The following is a 16,524-nucleotide window of genomic DNA, read 5'->3' as shown; positions in this document are numbered from 1 at the left end:
ATATTTTGAGAACATATTGGCATACATCAAGAGGTATGGATTTACCTTATTCTTTTTAATAGCCTTATGGAGGGGTGGACAGCAGGGCCAAGGCCTTTACTTGCCTCCAGACTGCTCGGACTTCCCAGCTTCTGGGCCCCCATGCTCGAAGGTGACAGGGGTAGTGACTTCTGCCTACTGGGTGGCTGGCTTGGGCATCGGTGCCTCCAGGAAGAGCCTGCCCTCAGGGAACCGAGAGGAGGAGACCAGGGTGGGGTCCACAGCAGGGGACAGCGCCTGTTTTCTAGTGAAGCACCAGGAGATGTAGCCATGCCCATCCTGCCTCTCTCTGTGCTGACGGGTGATCTCCACCACGCAGTCCTTGGTCTTGACCTTCAGCTCCTCGGGGGCGAAGCGGTGGACATCCAGGGAGACCCGCCAGCGGTGGCGGTCTGCGGGATCTGGGAGACACCGCTGCGGAGCTGCGGGCAGAGCGCATGGCTGTAGTCCGGTGCGGCCACCGCAGTGGGCGGGGGGGGGGGGGGGGCGGGGAGGAAGGGGCCTCGACCGGCCAGCTGCTGTGGCTGAACCACTGCACCCCGTCCTCGGGCAGCCGGGGCAGCCCGAAGGCCTGATCCAAGAGGCGGCTGTGGGCCTGATACCCGTCGCGGAAAGGGTCCCAGCTGGGGCTCCGCAGAAGAGAGAAGGACACTCGGAGCTCCGTCAGCTGGCTCGGCTCCACGCATCTGGCTAAGGCTTGGAGAAGTTCCAATCTACCCTTGATGGACCTTTATGCTTTTCCACCCAGTTTTTCTATAATAAATTTTCTATACTAAATAAAGCTACAATGAAAATCCTTGTACATCCATCTCTGCTTAGCTGAGCAGATGTTCCCATAGGATACATTTGGAGAAGTGGAATTGCTTGATCAAAGAGTATGCACATTGAAACATTCTGAAACTATTCTTGATTGTATCAGATAATACGCATAGTCATAGAAGGTGAGGGACAGTTTCACCTCACACTGGGCATTTCTTAACCTTTTGTGAATTGTATTCTTCATGTCTTTTGCCCATTTTTCAATTGGGGTGCTCATTTTTTAGATTTGGTTTATATGTCTTCTTTGTGTGTTAAGGATAATACAGCACCAAGATATTGACAAAGTCAACAGTAAGCTCTGATTGATGGGAAGACCAGATACAACATCACTTGCTCTGAATTAAGTATCTAAAACGTATAAAAGGAACTCAGGGGTGTAGGATACCCTACAAGGAGATTAGAAGCATTCTGCAGGACAGATGAGGGATAGAGAAATTCCCATGTCCCTCAAATCCTCTTCCGGTTCACACAGTTGCAGATAATAAATCTCTGTGTGGGTGTCACATCATACCTTCTGAAAACTCAATCGCCCCTCCTCTGAGGCAGTTTTCTGTGCATAAAGCTGGAGCATTTCTGCACCTAGTCTAGTCTGAGCTGACTTCTTGTCAATTTGGGGATGTAATTACATACCACCTGACTACAGTGTGGTACCCCAAAGCCTGGGCCAAGAGCACTTGTTTATTGCTGCATGATTCTTTATACTTTAAAAAACGTAATAGATGAGGAGCCAATGGATAAAAGCAGAGGGGAGGGTGGGACTGGAAGGGCTCTATCTCCCTTAATCCCCATTAGCTCTCCTCAGGCATCCTCTCTTCCCCTCATTATTCAAATAATTGCATAAAATGTATGTTGTTTGCAGTGAAATGTGTATATAAAAACATCTTTGGAAAACTGCAATTTAACTGAACTGTAATACACCATTTAAATGAAAAAGATGTGTGTGCTACGCACTTTGCTATGCAAAGCCCCTTGTGTCTCTTCTGGGATCTCCACTGGGTGGAGTGGAATAATCTCTCTAAAAGGTGACCTGGGTTCCCCAGTTGGGCTGGGCAAGTCTGGCTCTGGAGCTTGACACTGGTGGAGGGGAGTGTGAGGAGGAGCCCCTTCCCTGACAAACCCTGGGTGCCTCCTAGTGCCTTATCACCTCTCACCAGCTTCATCTGTAAATGACAAAAGGAGGTGGGGAGTATCTGCTTGAAATGATACTGTCGGCACTGGCCTAAAGCCCTGAGCACCCTTGCTGGGCCCCTGATTCCTATGGTGGGGATAAGGGACACAAGGGGCGCCTAGTTCTTGTGATCGATGTGAGTGGACCAGAGTCAGGCAGATACCCTGCCAACCATCCAGGGTTTGAAGCCTTTCCAGTCCATCGCCACTTGTGTTTTGTTTTAGGAAGCTCATTTCAGTTCGACTCTTCCGATGTGGATTTCAACACCATGATAAGTTAACTTCTGAATAGGAAATTTGAAAACAGAGTCTATGTTCCATCTTTAAAATTTTAATGAAATTGTATCTACCAGATATTAAATTGTTTCCCTGCTGCAAAGTTCTGCTTATTAAATTTTACAGACTTTGTGGAGATGAATTGTTCTCCAACGACAAATAGATACAATCTGGTTTTCTACTGGGCCCTGCCCGGACCTGAAGGGAGCCAAGGGAGTCCTCCTCCCCAGCGGCTCCACCTCCAAAAAGAAGACCAGGTCAGCAGGAAACAGCATGGCTAGTCCTTGATGCTCTTTGGCTTATTTTTCCCTACTCTGTACCTTCTGACTAAACTTTTTCATTTTTCAACATATCTGTGCACATGTAGTCACTGAGCCCTGAGAGTGAGAGCTGCGGTGTCTGACCCCGGATCCCGCAACAAGTTGGGACCAGCGCTGGGACTGGAGGCAGAGTCCGGAAAAGCACAGCAAGAGGACAGGTTGCCAGTAGTCTTCTGCTCCTGCCAGGAGCTTCCAGCATTTTCTAGTCGTGCGAGTACAAGGGGCCTCACCACCTCCCTGAGCTAAATGCTTCATGGAAACAAAGAGCACCCCAGCATGTTGGTGCTGAAGCCCTGTGTACCCACGTCCATTTTTCCTCACCTGCGGCAGGCCCCCCAGCCCCAGCTCCCTACCTGCCATCACTTGCTGGTACTCCGTGATCCCCTCCCCGCCCTTCCCACTTCTGTGCTGTATGCCCCGGGAATCAGCACCATCACAGCCAGCCTGTCCTGGAATGGCCAAGGCTGCCTTAAGGCTCAAACGTCTCCTCCTTCCCTGAGCCCTGCAGCTGGAAAAGGTGTTGGAGCAATTAATTCCTTACCCATGTGTCTATCTGTCCCACCATGGGCTCGAGGGAGGCAGGAACCATTTCTTGTACTTTTTTGTAACCCCAATGCCCAGCGCATTAGGGCCGGCATGGTACGCCCACTCGTTTTTGTGGTCCGTCTCCCCGTGGGCGCTGTTCCCTCTCTGAGGAGTCACAGTGCCACCCAGTGGCAGGCTGGATGTACTGAGGCTGCTCGCCGAGGGCCCTTCCGCCCCACCCCCTGCTGGTGAGGGTCTTTACTGCAGGCGTTGAAGGTGATCAAAGGTGACTGACTGGTGGATCACCTTCGCGCAGGGCCTTCCTGTACTCCACAGCTACGGTCAAAACGGGGTGCGGCGGCAGAGAAGCATGCCCGCCGCCTTTGGGATCCTTGGGCACAGAGACTTGGCTCCATGCTGCTGTATCTGCCGGAGGCGCATATGGTTCTTCTCCCTGTCCTGCTGTCCTTTCTCCCTTCCCAGGCTATTAAAATGTACTTCCGAGGCTCAGCTGAGCCACCGCCTTCTTCCTTCCCCTCTCACATACACGCCTCCACAGATCTCTAGCTTATGCAGCCTAGATTCAGATCCCAGCTTTGCACAGTATCTGTTTTGAGACTACAGGCAACTCACTTAACTTCACCGGCCTCAGTTTATCTGTAAAAAGGGAATAATAAAACTACTTGCCCCGTTGGGTCGTGAGGGATAAATGAATGCAGACTGGTAAAGTCCATGCAAGTGTAGAGCCTGTTTCGTTTGTGCTTTTGTTCCTCGTCAGTTACACCCCTTGGGGGCAAGGACTGTGTCTGCTCCATTTTACCCTCATGGTGCGGATTAATGGGAAGAACTCAAAAGGCGCTACACCCGCCAAATGCCTGCGGACAGTCAGCCTTTGATTTGGGTCTTAGTGAGCAGGGGGTGGCAGGAGAGTTCCCTCATCCTGGTCCTGGCTGTGGTTCTTTCTCAGTGTGTGGCCTTGGACATGTCACACCATCTCTGGGCCTTGAGTAAGTGGAGGGGTTAGGTTATACTGTTAGAAGTCCATTCTGACCCTCCTGGGGGCCAGGCCTTCTGATCTCAGAAGGAGATGCTGTTTTCCCTCCCTGAACTGCCCTTACCCTCAAGCCTTTTCTTTTTTTTTTTCCGGATTGGCAAGACTTTCAGTTTTGGGATAAGTCTTCCTCCTGATCAGGGAAACAGATAAGAGCTGTATTCCAAAGAAGGAGTAATTTTGGCTCTGAGAGAGGGAGGAGCAGCTCTGGGACAAAGGGAAGAGACTTCTGCTTCCCCAGGAAGGTTGTACCTATGATAGGGTGAGGCCAGGAGCAGAGACACCTTAGGTCTGAGTTCAGGTGGAGGGAAAAAGGGGTGACCAGCACAGCTGGGTCTAGGACAGAATGGGGCTACCCTGGTGTAGGCAGCCCCTGAGCCTGGGGATGGCTTCTCAGATGGGGAGGAACTGATAAGAAACACTGTAGCAAATACGACAGAAGCTAACCCCGCAGGCAAGGAGGAAAGTCACCTCTGATGAAAGGTGCCAAGATCTGGGGGCAAAAGGGCCCCTGAGCAGCTGAAAATTTTTATTAAACAAACCTATGATTTGTAATACAAACTACAGAAAGTAAAAGTCTAAATACATGTGAATTTTCTAATTCTGAATGGATTCTTCAAAGCGATCTTCTTCAACTAATCAAGACCCATATCTTGAGATCTTAATTTAGGCCATTATATTTTTTGACTTCTGGATCTTCAATTTATGGTTGTTGTTTTTTAAGGTTTTATTTTATTCTATTTTATTTTATTTTTAAAAGATTTTATTTATTTATTCATTCATTCATTCATTCATTCATTTATTTGAGGGACACAGAGAGAGAGAGCATGAGCAGGGGGGAGGGAGAGGAGTCCTCCCCGCTGAGCAGGGGACATGGGGCTCAATCCCAGAACCCCCATGACCTGAGCCAATGGCAGACGCTTAACCAACTGAGCCACCCAGGCGTCCCAAGACTTTATTTTTAAGTAATCTCTCCACCCAACATGGGGCTTGTACTCACAACCTCAAGATCAAGAGTCTTATGCTCTCCTGACCGAGGCAGCCAGGTGCCCCGATTTCTGTTTTGTTTAGTTTCTAATTTTGTATCAAAAATTCAATTTGTATCCTAAGGACCATACTAAGATAGTTGTTTTCTTATTTATGTCTAATGACTCCACAGTCTGGACTATCTGTTGAAAGTCTATTGTCCATTGTTGATGCTGGCTCTTGTTCATATTTTATTTCCTTCCATGTCTGATTATCTTTGACTGTGTGCTGAAAATTGTACTTGAAAAATTCACTGGAGTAATGTTAAGACTAGGATAATATCATCTTCTCGTGGAAAGGGTTTTCACTGACTTTTGCAAATGTGTAGGGGCACGAGCAAACCAGAAACACCTTAAGCATTTCCAGGGCTTGAGATTTTTTCTGAATCATCCGGAGTACTTGAAACTGAGCTGAAGTACAGCAGAAAGCTAGTTTATTTTCGGTGTAGTCTTCCTTCCAGGGTGCAGCCACTCAAGATTACAGTTCTGAGCGTGGAGTGCTTTTCCAGAGTTGACCCTGCCTTGAAAAGCTCTGGATTCCAACTTACATGACCTTAGCTCCCTCAGTGTTTTAGCCACCTCTTCTGATTACAAAAGTGGCCCCCGACTGAGCTCTCCTCTGGATTTTCACCTTTTCCGAGCAATTGTCTCTTGCCAATAATTGGCAAGGTGATTCTTGCTATTTGTTAGCTTTTTTCTGTTTTTAGGAAAAAGCTTTTTATATTTCATGTGAATTATTTTAGTTGTCTTCAGTAGGAGGTTAGTTCTGAATTATTTAGTTCACTATTTCTGAAAGTGAGAGTTCTTTACTTGGTTTAAAATTGTGTAATAGCTTGGTATCTCTCTAGAGGATTGAGGAATGCAGGAAGATTTAGCACAGCTGATCTGCAATCATATATTGATACCAAAATACAATGATTTTTTAAAAATTTTAATTCCAGTATAATTAACACATACTTTTATATTAGTTTCAGGTGTACAATATGGTGATTCAACAATTCTAGGGATGCCTGGGGGGCTCAGTCGGTTAAGCATCTGCCTTCAGCTCAGGTCATGATCCCAGGGTCCTGGGATCGAGCCCTGCATCGGGTTCCCTGCTCCGCTGGGAGCCTGCTTCTTCCTCTCCCACTCCCCCTGCTTGTGTTCCCTCTCTCGCTGGCTGTCTCTTTCTGTCAAATAAATAAATAAAATCTTAAAAAAAAGATTTTATTTATTTATTTGACAGAGAGCACAAGCAGGGGAGCAGCAGAGGGAGAGGGAGAAGCAGGCTCCCCACTGAGCAGGGAGTCCGATACACGGCTCGATCCTAGGACGCCGGGATCATGACCTGAGCCGAAGGCAGACACTTAACCAACTGAGCCACCCAGGAGCCCCAGATCTCTTATTTTTAAGTATTCTCTACACCCACTGTGAGGCTTGAACTTACAACCCTGAGATCAAGAGTCACATGCTCCACTGACCGAGCCAGCCGAGTGCCCTTTAACCGAACTGTACTTAACTGACTTTCTAGATTGACATGTGTTCTCTTTTCCTTCTTTATTTTTTATTTTATTTATTTATTTATTTATTTTAAAGATTTCATTTATTTATTTGACAGAGAGAGAGACAGCCAGCGAGAGAGGGAGCACAAGCAGGGGGAGTGGGAGAGGAAGAAACAGGCTCCCAGAGGAAGAGCCTGACACGGGGCTCGATCCCAGAACTCCAGGACCATGCCCTGAGCCGAAGGCGGACGCTTAGTGACTGAGCCACCCAGGCGCCCCCTCTTTTTCTTCTTTAAAACATATTCTCACACACACACACACACACACACACACACACACTGACAATGTCCATGGCACACACTGAGTATCCAAGGCTGGTAGGCCACTTTCCAGCATGAGTGCTCAGTTTTGCCTCATTAACCAGCCAAGGGATCCAAATCAAGATAGATGAGAAGGCTGTCAGATAAACTGGTTTGCGGTTCACAAGTGGTTGGCTTTGACTCAGTGTCACATAGCTGTCAGGAGGGAGAGCCAAAGACCAAATTCCAGCTTGACCACGTGGTATTTGACCTTGGTCAAATTACTAACACAGACACCAATATCGAGAATTACTCATTTTCAAAGACTCTTTCAGAGAAGAGTAAATAGTGATCTAGTCCTGAGCTAGCCCTCCGAGGGCCATTAGCACCAAGACGTCCCCCAGGACAACGTCTTCCATTAAGATTGTGTTTTCCCAAAGAGCGGCCAGTGCGGCGAGTCTCCAGTGTGGGACGAGGCGTCCAATTCTCCGCTCTTCGTAGATATTCCTGCACAAAAAGTTTGCCAGTGGTCTTTGCTCGGCATGCGAGTGCAGCAAGTGCCTGTGGATGCCCCCACCCGCTCTGTGGCCCTTCGCCAGTCAGGAGGCTACATTGCCACCATTGGAACAAAGTTCTGTGCTTTGAACTGGAAGATCAGTCAGCAGTCGTCCTGGCCACAGTAGATAAAGACAAGAAAAACAATCGGTTCAATGACGGGCAGGGGCGTCCCGCTGGGAGACAGTTTGCTGGCACCACGGCTGTGGAGACAGCCCGGGCAGTTCTGGAGCAGCACCCGGGGTCCCGTACTCCTTCCTTCCTGACCGCTGCGTGGAAGAGAACTTTGACCGGGTAGACATGTCCAACGGTTTGGATTGGCCCCTGGACCACAACATCTTCTATGACATTGACAGCCTGTCCTGCTCCGTGGGGGCCTTTGACTAGGACCTACAGACAGGAAAGATGTCCTACTGGAGAAAGGAGAACAAACCCCAGGTGGATGTGCACTGTTGCTGAGGGGGGCTCTGGGGGCCGGTTGCAATGGAGGAAGAGTGATTTGTTTGGATCCTGAGACTGGGAAAGACTCCAAACTGTGAAGTTAACTGTTGGTAAAATAGCTTCATTTTGCTTTGGAAGGAAGGACCACTCTGAAATGTCTGTGACCTTCCAGGGTGGAAGGGACATGAGGGTCTTCTGCCGCAGCCTGAAGCTAGTGGAATTTTCAAGATACCTGGTCTGGGGGCGGGGGTGGTCAAAGGAATTCCTTCCTATCCTTATGCAGAATGAGTGGCAGGCCTTCTTTCTTACTGGAGGAAATTAAAAAAAAAAGCTTTTATTTATTTGGGAGAGAGAGAGCACAAGCAGGGGGAGTGGCAGAGGGAGAGGGAGAAGCTGACTCCCCACTGAGCAGGAAGCCCAATGTGGGGCTCAATTCCAGGACCCTAAGATGATGACCTGAGCTGAAGGCAGATGCCTAATTGACTGAGCCACCCAGGCACCCCTGGAGGACCTTTTGAAGACATGTAGAAAATTCTAGAGCTAAAATTTCAATCTAGCTACAAAAAGAAAAAGAAAGAAAGAAAGAAAGAAAGAAAGAAAGAAAGAAAGAAAAGAAGAAAGAAAGAAAGAAAGAAAGAAAGAAAGAAAGAAAGAAAGAAAGAAAGAAAGGAAGGAAGAAAGAAAGAAAGATTATTAGCAGGGTTTTATTTTTATTTACAATTTTTATTATTTTTTAAGATTTTATTTATTTGTCAGAGAGCAAGAGAGAGATATACAGAGTACAAGCAGGGGGAGTGGCAGACAGAGGGAGAAGCAGACTCCCCAATGAGCAGGGAGCCCGATGTTGGACTCAATCCCAGGACCCTGTGACCATGTCCTGAACCGAAGGCAGGTGCTCAACTGACTGAGCCACCCAGGAGTCCCTGTTTACAATTTTTAAGTGGAAGAGCATTTTAGCAAGGGGTGACAGGTGGTTCTGATAACACACGACAACACCTGCTGAGGTATTACAGAAATGTAAAAAATTGTTCAACTGTCAACCAGCCTCTTGATTCTTCGCAAATTGCTAGGAGGGGAGGGCAAGGGACCGTATCTGTCCTGCATTCCATACTTATTATACATAACTAAAGCCTCAAAAAACTAATAAATAATGGCCTAGTTAAAAAAAAATACTCTAGTCCTTAAAAGCCTCTCATATTACAGGATATTTTCTAAATTACCTCAGTTTGAAAAACAAACTTTTGAAAACATTTTACTTTATTTTTTAATATGGAGGATGTCATACGTAAAAATAGATTAGTATAATCACCCCTCAAGTACTCATCACACGGCTTGACCAATTATCAACTGTGGCCAATCTTGTTTCCTCTTTACTCTCTGCCCCCCCAATACACACACACACACACATGTGCACACAAACTTCCTGTTTCCTCCCCAACTTCTGCTGCTGGATTATTTTATTTTATTTACTTATTTTTTAAAAGATTTTATTTATGGGGCACCTGGGTGGCTCAGTCGTTAAGCGTCTGCCTTCGGCTCAGGGCGTGATCCTGGATCCCTAGGATCGAGCCCCGCATCGGGCTCCTCCACTGGAAGCCTGCTTCTTCCTCTCCCACTCCCCCTGCTTGTGTTCCCTCTCTCGCTGGCTGTCTCTCTTGTCAAATAAATAAATAAAATCTTAAAAAAAAAAGATTTTATTTATTTATTTGTCAGAGAGAGAGAGCACAAGCAGGGGGAGCAGCAGGCAGAGGGAGAAGCAGGCTCCCCGCTGAGCAAAGAGCCCGATTTGGGAATTGATCCCAGGACCCTGGGATCATGACTTAAGCCAAAGGCAGACACTTAACCGACTGAGCCACCCAGGAGTCCCTGCTGGATTATTTTAAATTAAGTTCTAGACATTGTGCATCTAGAAAAAAAGGACTCTTATTTATTTATTTAATTTATTTTTTAAAAAAGATTTTATTTATTTATTTGACAGAGAGAGAGACAGCCAGTGAGAGAGGGAACACAAGCAGGGGGAGTGGGAGAGGAAGAAGCAGGCTCCCAGCAGATCAGGGAGCCCGATGCGGGGCTCGATCCCAGGACCCTGGGATCACACCCTGAGCCGAAGGCAGACTCCTAATGACTGAGCCACCCAGGCGCCCTGGGAATCTTTTTTTAAAAAAGTTTTTACCTATTTAAGTAATCTCTACACCCCATGTGGGGCTTGAACTCACCACCCCGAGGTCAAGAGTCACATGCTCTTCTGACTGAGCCAGCCAGGCACCCCAGAAGAGGACTCTCATCTTTGAAAAAATGATCATTTGCTTAAAACATCTAATATCCAGTCGAGGATCAAATTTCCCGGATTATCCCCCAATGTTTGTTTTAGTCACACATTACATTTTGTTGACATGCCTCTTACATTTCTTTTAATCTATCAAAGTTCCCGTCCTTTTTTTTTTTTTAACCTAAGCAACCAGGATGGATCCTTTGTCCATTTCCTTAGCAGTTGTGACTGTGTGACAAGTCCCAGGGTCCTTCACTTTTCCCACCCTTTAGTAGACAGTGCTCTGGGTGTTACACCAGCTTCACACCTCCACTGAGTGGTCAAGCGGGTCCCCATTTCCACTTACGATAAGTGCACCACATGACAACCAATTTCCTTGAGATCTTTCCGATGGTAAGTAGGGAATTGGAATTGTCGAGGCTTTTTGTTCTCAAGAAATTAGTTTTTCAAGAAACCTGTCGGATGACTCACCAAGAGGCTCTAGGGGACATAAAAACACTGGGGTTGTTTCACAACATGAGGAATGGACAAAAGAGACATTTGTAGATTGAGATATTACTTTATAAAATATGCATTTAAAAATATGAATAGCTAAATTAATAAGCTAGATCAACACAGGCATAACTATTTCTTCTACATCTCAAAAGTTTTCCGTTTTCACGATGAATAAAAGCTGGAAAAAATTGAGATATTTTGATAAGGAGTTGCCATGCATTGAGTTATATATGATGCTTTTTCAGTTATGAAAGGAGACTCATTTCCTTGAAGACTCTGACTCCCCTTGTTCTTCCATATTTTATTTTATTTTATTTTATTTTATTTTATTTTATTTTATTTTATTTTATTTTATTTTACTTTGTGAAGTCACTCCCCTTTCCATTGCTCTCGATTATGTTTCCCACTTCGACCACAGAGAGAACTTTCTGAATATGCTCTGGATTTGGTCCCTGGTTATTGGCTCTCCTCAGGTACCAGTAGGTGTGCCCCCTCTTATCTGAGGTTCTGCTGGCTTCTCGCTGATACACTTCCCCTAGTTTTATGCACACTCCATGATACATGGGAGCGATTGCTCGAGGTCAGGAGATGAGGAAAACACAGCTCCAATGACCTCCAACCTCGGGAGTCGGGGAGTGAATTTCCTTTCCATTACTCCCTTGGCCAGGAGGAATACTCCAGTGGCTTCTACTTGGCAGTTCCTATGACAGTGGACTTACTGTTTAAGGTCACAGCAGCTCCGTGGCAGTCGGGCCATCTGTTCCACCTACACGTTCAGAAACCAGGGACATGATCCTGATGATTGCTGCTTCATTGGGTCTGTTGTTGATTCTGGTCAACGCTTCAATTGTCATCTGATGCTGTCAAGGCCCTGATTGGTGGGCCAAACTGGTGGTCTGAGTATCAAGGAATTAGTTCCATCTTAGGGGGAGGGTCCATTGTAACTGGAAGTTTGGGGGGATTCCTCTTTACCTGGCACAGTTACCTGGCAAAATCACCACAGGTTCCTTGGTGAAAGACTAGGAGGAAGGCGTCTCGTATACATTTGTGCTGTGAAAATTGGTCAGGGGCCTCTTAAGTCTGGAAAGGGTCCTACCTGGGGCTGCAACTCTAGTAAGTTGGGCCTCTGGTCACCAGACCTAGAGCACATGCATAGTTCATATGCAGTGGATGATGCTGTTGGTCAAATATTTCCTGCTCTCTACCTGAGGACACCTGGTTGTTGGCACTTCTTGTCCCCCTTGGGCTTGGATAGGGAACGACCTGGCTACTTCTGTCCAATCAATTCTGATCAGTGGATGTATGCCACTTCAGGACCGGAACATCTAATTGCCAATTTGTTACCTTCCAGAACAATCCATCTGCTCGTAAGCCTGGCCATGTTCAGGATCGTGACTGCTCCATCAGCCTAGATCCCAGAGCGAGAAAGTCAAGTGAAAGGGGCCCAGCAACCAGCAATAGACATACAGCATGAACAAGGAAGAAAGCTTTGTTATTTTATGTCATTAAGATTTTGACATAATCTAGCAGAGTTTGTTTTGAGGTTTGTTTTTTTTTTATTACTCAAAAAAGCTTCATTTTTAAATTTAGCTTTCTGACTCTGAGCTTGTGCCTTCAACACTTTTACAACGATTTTCTGCTTCTCAGGAAGGAAAGCACGCTTGATCCTTTCACACACACACTTAGGAACCAATATAAATCCTGTTGACATGTTTTTTTGTTTTAGACAAGCTCATAAGAACCGTAGGCCTCCCAGCACACACTCCTCGAAGTTGGCCTGGATATACACCACATGAAGATTTTCCAACCTTCTTGATACGAAGGGAAATGATTCTATGACCAGGGGTTCAGGACAGCCTAGTTTTGTTAGAGGCTGTCTTGCAGGACAGCTTACGATGGTAGGTCAAACACTGGACCATTCCGACTGACTACAGATGCCGTCCTCAGAAAAGAGTTAGCGTACTCTGACTGACATGGAAACTGATGCTGAGAGATGCTGTGTGTCTTAACAAAACCCTGACTTTTGTGGCTTTGACTTAGGAGTCAACCGATGGGACAAGAAAGCTGTTTTGGAAGCTGTTTCACACTGAAACAATTGAGAAAACCATCACCGACAATTCCTTGGAAGGTAGGTCATGAGCCTAGTAAGCTTGTGAGCTGGTAAGCTTGTAGCTCCAGAAGAGTCTAAAAAACCAAATGTTAGTAGCTTGTGTTGGTTGGTATTAATTGTGTATGGCAAGATACTTCGAGAAAGAGACATACTCAGAAAATAATGGACTAATTTATTGTCAGTGCGAATGGAATGGAATAGATAGGCTTTTGGCAGTTTGTTTCCATCCTGAGGCCTCTCCCTTTGGCTCAAAGATGGACCATCATCTCCCCTTTGTTTCCATGAGGCTTTTCCTCTGTGTGTTTCTGTGTCATAATTGCCTCTTCTTAGATAGACACTAGTCATACTGGACTAGAGTCCACCCCAATGAGCTCATTTACCCTTAATTATCTCTTTTTTAAGAAGATTTACTTTATTTATTTTAGAGAGAGAGAGTACACATGTGAGCAGGGGGAGGGAGAGAGAAAAGCAGACTCCCCGCTGAGTGCAGAGCCCAACATGGGGCTCAATCTCCTGACCCTGAGATCATGTTCTGAGCTGAAATCAAGAGTTGTATGCTTAACCAACTGAGCCACCCAGGTGTCCCTTAGTTATCTCTTTAAAGACCCTATCTTCAGGGCGCCTGGCTGGCTTAGTTGGGGGAGCATGCGACTCTTGATCTCAAGATTGTGAGTTTGAGTCCGATGTTGGATGTAGAGATTACTTAAATAAATAAAACTTAAAAAAAAAAATAAAGACCCTGTCTCCAAATATTCTGAGGTCCTGGGAGTTAGGACTTGAACATATGAATTTGGGAGGGATGGCACAATTCAGCCCACAATACCCTCCCACCAAGATGATGGATTAAAAGTACCTGGGATTAAATAGACAGATGGAGATGAGAAGAAAGAACTGTGGGAATGCTATTGCAAATAAAGCTGATTGGAATCAAATTGTTCAGAATGATAATGAGATGTCCCTCCCCATCTATGGTAGTATTCCTGGCCTTAAAGTCTAATCGGATAATAGTATAACCCTATCAGATTTTTTATGATTAGTGTTTTTATTATTTATTTATTTATTCATTTGAGAGGGGAAGAGGGAAAGGGAGAGAGAATCTTAAGCAGGGCTCACGCCCTGCATGGAGCCCAACATGGGGCTTGATCTCCAGACCCTGAGATCATGACCTGAACCGAAATCAAGAGTCAGACCCTTAACCGACTGAGTCACCCAGGAGCCCTTTTCTTTCTTTCTTTCTTTCTTTCTTTCTTTCTTTCTTTCTTTCTTTCTTTCTTTCTTTCTTTCTTTCTTTCTTTCCTTCCTTCCTTCCTTCCTTCCTTCCTTCCTTCCTTCCTTCCTTCTTTCCTTCCTTCCTTCCTTCCTTCCTTCCTTCCTTCCTTCCTTCCTTCTTTCTTTCTTTCTTTCTTCTTTCTTTCTTTCTTTATCTATCATCTATCTATTTAAAGTAGGCTCCATGCCCAGTGTGGGGCTAGAATTCACGATCCTGAGATTAAGAGTCACATGCTTTACTGCCTGAGCCAGCCAGGCACCCCTTACCCTTTGCCTTTTAAATTAATTTGATTTAATAATTTTTATTTAGTGTAATTTTTATATGGTCGAGCTTAAGTACTCCCTCTTGCTATTTATTATTTGTCCTATTTATTCTTTATATCACCTCTCTTGGCTTCTTTTGGGTCAACCAAGCATTTTTTTTAAGATTTTATTTATTCATTTATTTATTTGTTTATTTGAGAGAATGAGCGCTCAAGTGCTCAAGTCGGGGGAGGGGGATGGGGATGGGGAGGGAGAGAATGTCGAGCTGACTCTGAGCCAAGCTTCCAGTCCACCCCACGGCTCAACCCCAGGACCATGAAGTCACAACCTGAGCTGAAACCAGTAATTGGATACTCAGCCAACTGAGACACCCAGGCGCCCCACCAAGCATAATTTTTAGTATTATATTTAGTATTATATTTCATCTCCTTTTTGGCATTTTACCTAGAGCTCTTTGCACTGTATTTTAGTAGTTGCTCTAAAGATTATAATAGCAAACTTAATCCATCAAGTCACTGAAATTCTGCAATACAGTATTTTGGGTATTGTTTATGTTTAGTTTTAGAATTTGCATTTTGTTTCTTTCTTTAGAATTTCCACACCTCTCTCGAAATTCCCATCTCTTTGCTTTTTACGTTTATCTTTTCCATACATTCTTCAGTGTATTTAGAATACTTATTTTTAAATCCTTGTCTGCTAATTTCAACATCTGTATTATCTGCATGCTCCTCACGACCATTTCCCTCTATATTATGAGTCACATTTTCCCGCTTTTCAGCATGCCAGCAAATTGTTATTGGCTTCTGAATATTGTGGCTAATACAATTTAGAGACTCTAAATCTCATTATCTTCCACTCACAAATGTCAAGTTTTGTTCTTGAAGGAACTTAAACCACAGCCAGATCATTTTGATCCTATGAGTCTTGATTTTAGACTTTGGAGTGGGTCTATTTCAGTTTTTCCCTTTGTCCTAGGGTGTAGTCCTTGGTTCCAGGAAGTGGTCCTTTCTTTTAAGGTGTGGACCTTCTGGGGTTTCAGTGGAAAGCCAGAATGTTTACCAGATTCTAACCTGACAGGATTTGAGCTCAGATTTTTGTTTCTCTAGCATTGGACGACGGTTGAAATTTCTGTTGAGCGTTCGCCTTCCTCTGGATTCCTTGGAGTCCTGCCGTGTACATGGGCAGCGCGGGAGTCAGCCAAGGATTTCAGAGGAGTTCGTACACAGGTCTTGGGGTTCTCCCTCTGGTGCGCCCTTCTTTCCAGGGGTCCCCCCTCCATGTGAGATGCACTGAGGCCCTGGCCTCTGATTCCTCAGCCAGGTATGTTGGCTTCTTTCTGCTTGAGATCTAGCCCCTCCCCCACTCCACCCACACCTAATCCACCCCAGTCTCCCACGGCACAGACAGTGACCTCGGAGAAAAGCTGAGTAAATGGGGATCTCACTCCACATTCTTTCCTTTTTTCAAGGATCATATCCCCTCCAGTTTCTGCCTACTTTTGTGTGCCCTCAAGTGCTCTCAAATAGTTGGTTTTAAGAAATATTTTGTCCAGAATTTGGAATTGTTGGGGCGCCGGGGTGGCACAGCGGTTAAGTGTCTGCCTTTGGCTCAGGGCGTGATCCCGGCGTTATGGGATCGAGCCCCACATCAGGCTCCTCCGCCATGAGCCTGTTTCTTCCTCTCCCACTCCCCCTGCTTGTGTTCCCTCTCTCGCTGGCTGTCTCTATCTCTGTCGAATAAATAAATAAAATCTTAAAAAAAAAAAAAGTACAAACTTAAAAAAAAAAAAAGAATTTGGAATTGTTATCAGCGGACAGTTAGTCTGATACAAGCCACCGTTACTAATCAGAGACGGAAGCTTCTGAAGTGTTGTAAGCCTGCTCGTTGCTTTTTAAAAAAAAAAGATTTATTTATATTAGAGGGAGAGAGATAGAGAATGCGCACGCGAGAGCAGGGTGGGGAGGGGCAGAGGGAGAGGGAGAGAAAATCCCAAGCAGACATCTCACCAATGGAGGAGCCCAGCCTGGGGCTTGATCTTACGACCTGAGCTGAAACCAAGAAGCGGATGCTCAACCGACCACTCTACCCGGGTGCCCCTAAAAAGATATTCTTGCATAAC

At 45.6% G+C, this 16,524-nt stretch overlaps 3 pseudogenes; 1 reads left to right on the top strand and 2 right to left on the bottom strand.

Annotated features, from left to right (window-relative positions):
- Positions 1-96: 96 nt before the first annotated feature.
- LOC123782842 (heat shock protein beta-1 pseudogene) lies at positions 97-3,166 on the bottom strand (annotated as a pseudogene).
- A 91-nt stretch (positions 3,167-3,257) lies between these two features.
- On the top strand, positions 3,258-8,286 carry LOC123782843 (regucalcin pseudogene; annotated as a pseudogene).
- Positions 8,287-12,165: 3,879 nt separating this feature from the next.
- Positions 12,166-12,681, bottom strand: LOC123782844 (large ribosomal subunit protein eL34 pseudogene; annotated as a pseudogene).
- Positions 12,682-16,524: the final 3,843 nt, after the last annotated feature.

Source organism: Ursus americanus, chromosome 6, assembly GCF_024610735.1.
Source record: "Ursus americanus isolate L20-20 chromosome 6, mUrsAme1.1.p, whole genome shotgun sequence".
In the NCBI taxonomy this organism is placed as follows: Eukaryota; Metazoa; Chordata; class Mammalia; order Carnivora; family Ursidae; genus Ursus; species Ursus americanus.
Note: the sequence above shows the minus strand (reverse complement) of the source record. Positions and strands in the feature narration are given on the sequence as shown.